Source organism: Camelus dromedarius, chromosome 11 (assembly GCF_036321535.1).
Source record: "Camelus dromedarius isolate mCamDro1 chromosome 11, mCamDro1.pat, whole genome shotgun sequence".
NCBI classification, from domain to species: domain Eukaryota; kingdom Metazoa; phylum Chordata; class Mammalia; order Artiodactyla; family Camelidae; genus Camelus; species Camelus dromedarius.
This window is the reverse complement of record NC_087446.1, coordinates 56,744,227-56,750,001: the sequence shown is the minus strand read 5'-3', so window position 1 is coordinate 56,750,001 and position 5,775 is coordinate 56,744,227. Positions and strand designations below refer to the sequence as shown.

At 47.2% G+C, this 5,775-nt stretch overlaps 1 long non-coding RNA gene across 1 annotated transcript; it reads left to right on the top strand.

Moving 5' to 3' along the window:
- Window positions 1-1,257: 1,257 nt before the first annotated feature.
- Window positions 1,258-5,357, top strand: LOC135322480 (uncharacterized). Its single transcript, XR_010383059.1, has 3 exons — window positions 1,258-1,466; window positions 1,834-1,939; window positions 3,289-5,357. It is a non-coding gene; the product is annotated as an uncharacterized LOC135322480 (long non-coding RNA).
- Window positions 5,358-5,775: the final 418 nt, after the last annotated feature.

Below are 5,775 nucleotides of genomic sequence, written 5' to 3'. Positions count from 1 at the left end.
AGGGCTCCAGGCACGGAGGCCTGAGAGCTCCCTGACCACCCCCACTGCTCCTGGCTGCTCCTACCAGGGCCCCAGGCCCCACTTCAGGTCCCAGAGAGCCCTTAGGCACCTTCAACCAGGTAGGTCAAGTGGGAGGGGACTGATCCAGTTGAGAAGGGTGGAGGTGACAACCCATTAGCAGTTTGTGGAGCATCAGATTTAACTAGAAGCCCCCATCAGTGCTTTCTGAGCATCCTTCCCTTCCCATTAGAATTCACACTTAAAAAGCGGTGATTAGGCCTAAAAAGGGTTCCGTGGAAGCAAAGCAGGCAGAAAACAAGCTGTGAGGTCTTGGAAGAGATGAGCTCTTTTTAGACACCCCCATGCCACATTCATATTCCCTGCTCCCCCAACCCCTTCTCTCTCCTAGTGCTACCCTGGTACCCTGGAGGGAAAGGATCAAGGGTTCCACTTCAGGCTCCTTTCTCCCGCCGCCTTCGGCTGGCTGAGTCCGCCCGCTGCCCGCAGCCCGCAGGCCGGGCCGCCGCCGCCGCTCCGGAACTCCTCTTCCCTCTGGCGGGCCGGCTGCGGCGCCGCCTTACTCAGTCTGTCTCTCCCTGCCTCCTTCCATTCCTGCCTTTCCCCCACCTCTCAGACCAACAAATATCTAATAAACTTGTTTCTCCGCACCCAAGGCCTAGGCTGAGCCGTCTCAAGGCTCGGAGATCCCAGCCGCGGTACCGGATCCTAGCGCGGGGCGCTTGTCTCCTGATCCCCGGGCTGCAGCCTCCTTCTTTGCTAGTCGCCGGGTTCAGACGCTTCTCTCTCGCTTTCCCGCTTCTCCCCCTTTCTTTCTACCTTTGTATTTGAGAAATAAATAAATCCAAGTCTCCTACCTCATCAGCCCTCCCCTACTCGTGCTGCCTGACTTCCCCTCCTCCTTACCGAGTGTACGCCTGGTTTTCGTAGGAAATCTTAATTGTCAGACATCTAAGCTGTAAATGAACTTTTCTTTGTGACGGCTAATTTTCTCTCCAGTTCTTACGTCCTGCTCCGCTTGGTGGTGGAATGAAATGGATTTAGAAGGCTGCTGTATTTGAGAGGGGGTAGTGGAGAGACAGAGCCCAGAGTTACAGACAGTGGCGAGAGATACCAAAGACAGAGATACCGAGAGAAAAAGAGGCGTTGGGGTGGGGAAAGGAGGGAGAGTGGGAGGGAGGGAGGGGGAGGGAGGGGGCCCCAGCTGGCGGGAGCAGAGCCAGAGAGAGAGAAAAGGAGAGAAAAGTTTCCCTGAGTCTTCATTAGCTGACTTCTCTGTCCACTGCTCCCCCAGCCGACCAAGCTCACCCCCAATAAAGGAAGGAGGGGGGGTTCTTTATTTTTTTTTAAGGCCCCAAAGAGTCCAGGGTTTACAAGACCAGAAATGCCATGGCCGCGTCCTGGCAGAAAGAGAGGCCGAAATGGAGGACCGACGCCTTCCTTATAAGGTACGATGCTAACTTGACCTTCACTTTGTCATGGCACCCCCCGCCCACCCAGACCGCTATAGGCAGCCAGGCAGAGCCATGGCGACCCTGGCCTCTGCTTCTCTGCTTCCTTTCTTTCTCTGTCAAACTGTTCTCTTCTTTCTTTTTTTTCATTTCCTCCTTTTCCCTTCTGTCCTTTTCTTCCCTTTTCCTGCACTTTCTTTTTTTAAATTTCCTTCCTTCTTTTTTCCCCTGCCGTTCTTCTTCCTCCCCCTTTCCTTTCACTCATTCCTTTGATTCTTGCCTGCTGGTTTCATGGTTTCCCTGGATTCTCTCTTGCCCAGCGGCAGGCACTCTATTGAAATCTCTTTCTCTCTTTCTCCCACAGTCTTCTGATCTTTTGAATCCCAGAAGCAAGAAAATATATTTTCAATACTCTCCCATCCTCACCCCAACTATCTCCACAGCCCTAGCCTGGCTTCTGCCCCATCCAGGTATGTCTGGGGAAGAGGGTCCAGGAAAGAAGGCCAATTGAGGATCAAAGGGGGCTTACTCTGGGCCCAGTGCCCACTTAAGGATGGCAGTGAACTTGGCTTTGTTAAGACCCTGTCTTCCTCTCACTGGCTTCACCTGCCAAGTCTCTGTGACACTAGTGGTCTTGAACTGAGGCTGAAGCCCTTATTTGTGGGTGGCATGAGGGAAGCAGAGACCACTGTTCTTGAGATTGAGGGGGAGATTTAAGGCAAATTGTTTGCCCTTCCCTGAGCTCTCAGCCCCTAAAATCCTAGAGATTTCACTTAAGACATCTGGGGAGGGAATTTAGAGAATTGGGGATTTCTAGAGATTCCTACACACATAAAAGTAGGAAAGGGGATAGATTATCTGGGCCTCTTTACCTTGCCTCTTGCTGCCTCCCAGGCTCCAACAAAGCCTCCGACATTGACTCTAATCATATTTTGTGTGGCTATAAAATAAATGATATTATGGACACCCCTATAATTATCTATTATTTGCTTACTTGTGATAATTACAATACTGGATGAGGCAGATCTATGCAAAGTAAAGCCAAGCAAATATCCTAGAAAATGAAACTGAACCTCTGTCCCTCCTTGAGTATGTTCCAGAATCTGTAGGCTCCTGCCTAGGACCTCCTTGGTTTAGGAGTAGCCATCTTGCAAAGGATAGGGTGATACTGGGAGACCCTACCACCTCCTTTTCTCCCCTATGCCCCTCTTCTCCTCCTCCTCTGCACAGACACCAGAGAGGATCAGACAATCAAAGGGAAATGCTTTCTCTCTCCCCCTGCAATTATCCAGATAATTGCATGAATTCTTCCCTAAAAATTGCTGTATAGTCAGAGTTGGGATTTCAGCAGGAAGTGCAAGGGACAGGATTCCAAATGGGGGAAGCTGAGCGAGTCCTGTGTTCTTACATTCCCAGACTTTATGGTACTGTCTAGTGTTACATTGTTTCTTCAGGCAAAGATCTTTGTTCGCCTTCAGTCATATTTCTCCCCTCCCCCTCCCTTTCTTTCTCTCTCCCTCTCCCCTATTTTGGTCCCTTTAAAGGAGACTCAGATCATCTTCTGCTCTTAATAGATGACTATAAAAGTAAAATTAATTCCCCCCTGCCTTTTAATATCAATGTCTTTCTGTTAAGTATGCACATTGGTGAGAATAAACAGAATTAAGTGCTGCAACTCAAACCAGCAATTACATCCAAGGGTTTTTGGGGGTGTTTTGTTATTGTCGTTGTTTGTTTTTTGTTTTCCATTGGGCTTATCTGGCAGTGTTTACTCTGCTGAGAGATAACCAGAGGGTATTTGTATTATTATTTTTACAAGCTCACTGGGCTGAGCCAATACCAACCTGGTAGAAAAAGCAACCATGAAGCCAGAGAGAGAGCCAAAGGAGGGAAGAGAGCACCAGACGGAGATGAAAAGGAACCGTGCAGAGAAATGCGGGGAAAGGAGAAGGCTGCATGTTCACGAACAAACGCGGCTGGAGGGCAAGAGAGGCATTCACCAATAGAGGCTTACGTATGTTTATTTTAAAACTCTTCTTTTTAAAATGTAGGGCTTGATGAGGAAAAGGAAAAACTCAGGAAAGGGGAGGAGAGAGGGAATTATTCAAGTCACAGCATGACAACCCCAGAAGGGGAGAACACTAGCTAAACCCCATCAGATGCTTGGATGCTTGGGTGCTGGAGGTGGAGCAGCACTGGGCTCGCTCCGGCTGGCTCCGATTTACTGCTGCTCCAATTTGCCACTGCCCCATGGACTGTTGGGCTGGGACCTCGAAGCCCCCCTCCTCGAGGCCACCGGGGCTTCTTTGCTGTCCTTATCATCTCCATCTTTATGACGAGGCTTGTTAACAAGACCAGTGAGCTGGCCACGCACATCTATCTCAGCCGTTCATGCTCAGCCAAGCAGCGGCCGGCAGGGAGACTGATGAGGCACTAATTAATTGATTCCTTTGGACAGTAAAATATGGCCGCATCTACACGGAACCCATCAACTCATAAACAATATCTCTGTCGGCTGTGAGTGCATTGTCTCTCAAAGAATTTTTCCATACACATGTGCCAGGTAGTTCTGGATTCTTAGCTGCTAAAGAAAGACCCAAGTGGGACTAATTTTTAGATAGCCAAAACAGAGTTAGCTCTGTTTTGTCAGAAAATGTGTCAGAAAATGCTTTAAGTTATTACTACTTTTGAAAAAGCGTTAGGAGTGGGTTTTGTTGAAAAAAACTTGGGTTATGGGATAACCTTTCCCGGTTGCTTGTGTAGACCCGGCCAAGGTTCAGGATGAACTGGAGTTGAGGAGCTGGGCAGGCCAGAATCCTCTTCTTGGTTGGCTGGGACAGAGTGGGGCTGCTCTGGGATTTGAGAAGAGCATAGAAAACAAGATTCAGCCTTTGCTTCATGCTGCTCCCTAGACTTGAGTTTTATAAGTAATTTTTAAAAATTTAAACAAACCTTAGCTTTCAAGGAGTTCTTTCATGCCCAGCACACACCCGGAACCTGTCTGTTACACACCTCACCAGATTGCTGTGATTCTCCCTTTCTTAACTGACAGCCCAGAGTAACTCTATAATATATTTATATTAGGTCTAGAAGAACACATCCTGAGACAGAAGGGGTAATGTAATTATACAATGCTAATTCCATAAGGCGTGATTATGCAGTCCGACCCTGCTGCAAATAGGACTTAGGACTCTAAATATAGATCCAGACTTCAGACATGCAACAGGAAAATAGAGATAGGAGACTGCTGGTATAAATAATACATGTAGACATAGAAGGGGTTTTGAAGAGATAGAAATAATAGAAATACAGAAGGACAGAAAAGAGGTTTAGCTGATGGAGAATGTCATTGCCAATGCCTGAGCTTCCTCCTGCTACTGTTTTTAAGATCGCCAGAGAAATGTGTATTATAAATACAATAATATGTGAACCCAAAGTATGCACTTCAATGTATTTGGTACACATACATTATGTATATAAACATAATTTACAGAATATATTTTTCACACATTGGGTTGTTATGTACTTTGTGTCTATATAATAATATGATGTATTTTCCATGAAGTTTTTAATGTGAATATATTGATATCTGGGTTCATTTTCCATGTATTGATTTTATATGCCCTTTGGAGTGTACACACCCATGTAGCTACATAGATGCAGGACTGTACCTTCCCTGTGTAGTAGCAAGTGTACTATTTATATATGTAAATGAATTTTTACATGTGATGGGTATATATGCTATATGCAGTCTTCTCCCCAGAGGTTGCATTCCCATACAATAAAGTGCCTCTGTATGTATATTTTCTAGAGAAATATATTTTCCATGCCCAGAATGTACATGTAATAGAGATCTCTGTGCATTTTAGACCGTTTCAATATATTGGTTATGTCTGCAGTGTGGCCAAGCGTGCTTTTTGTGGAATATCTTTTCCATGATCTGAATGTTAACTATGCATCTTTCACAGGGAGTTATCCTAGCAAGAACTGCCGGTGAGTTCCACCCGCACAAACCTGTCCTTAAAGGAACTTCTCTACTCTGGGTCAGGGAAATTGACAAACTGCAGGCTTATCTCAGAGTGTGAAGGAAGTGGCTCCAGCTCAGAGAGGAGAAATCACCCTTAGACAACCGACTGGGTTTCTGGCTAAAGGTCCGCTACGTTTGGTCTCGGCCAAACCTAGTTCCTTGGCTCCTGTGCCAGGCTCCTTCGGGCGGCACAGGCTTTGGGAGCCTGAAACAGAGCCACCGGCGGAGGTGGAGAGGAACCCGGCAGGGGGCCCGGCCGCCGCTGTGGGGACGCCGCGT